General features: G+C 37.2%; 1 non-coding gene across 1 annotated transcript; it reads left to right on the forward strand.

The window, feature by feature from the left end:
• Window positions 1-540: 540 nt before the first annotated feature.
• LOC118152578 (U7 small nuclear RNA) lies at window positions 541-601 on the forward strand. The gene has a single exon (XR_004741324.1). It is a non-coding gene; the product is annotated as a U7 small nuclear RNA (small nuclear RNA).
• The last annotated feature ends 240 nt before the right edge of the window (window positions 602-841 follow it).

Genomic DNA, 841 nt, shown 5'->3' on the forward strand with positions numbered 1-841 from the left:
CGTCATAGCCCTTTCCATGCTCTTTCTGCATTAGCCCTCCAGGTCAAGTAGAGCTTAGCTGCTTTCACACCAGGTTTGCAGCATGGGTATTTTTTGCCAAGGCTGAGAATTTGATACTTGGCGTCTCTTACTCTCTCCCTAGCAACGCTACCACAAATCATGATCAGGGTCCCCATGTCCAAAACTCAAGTTCCTCTGGTATTACTAAGCATGTGGAATATCTTTTCTCAACTGAGCAAAGTTCTTTTACTTCAGCTTTCTGTAAGTCATTTTATCTTTACCTGCAACTTCTCTCCTCTACTGAGGCTAAGCCTTTGAAATAAAACCAGATAATTTTCTAGGCAAGTTCAATGTCCATCCTTACAACAGACTTCACCTTGAAGAAGAAAACGCAGATCTGGCTAATATGAGAGAAATAAAAGAGATAAAAGTTAAGTATTTTAAAATATTTTTGTTCTCATTTTTTTTCTTTTTACCTTAGATACTGGGAAGCCAAGATTCGAATTTCATGCTCAGTACCCACAGGATAAGAATATTTACCAGTGTTACATCTTTTTTAGAATTTGTCTAGCAGCTTTTCCAGTTTTCACTGGGGGAAAAAAGAAATAAAAAAGAAGGCTGAGCATGGTGGCTCACACCTGTAATCCCAGCACTTTGGGAGGCCAAGGCAGAAGGATGGTTTGAGCCCAGGAGTTTGAGACCAGTCTGGGCAATAAAGCAAAACCTCATTTTTACAATAAATAAAGAAAGAAAAGGAAAAAATAATATTTATTAGTTTATTTTTCTTAAATTTTGATTTCTGTCAGTCTTATTTTACTTTGTTACTAATGCCTACTAGTTA

Source organism: Callithrix jacchus, chromosome 3, assembly GCF_049354715.1.
Source record: "Callithrix jacchus isolate 240 chromosome 3, calJac240_pri, whole genome shotgun sequence".
NCBI lineage: Eukaryota > Metazoa > Chordata > Mammalia > Primates > Cebidae > Callithrix > Callithrix jacchus.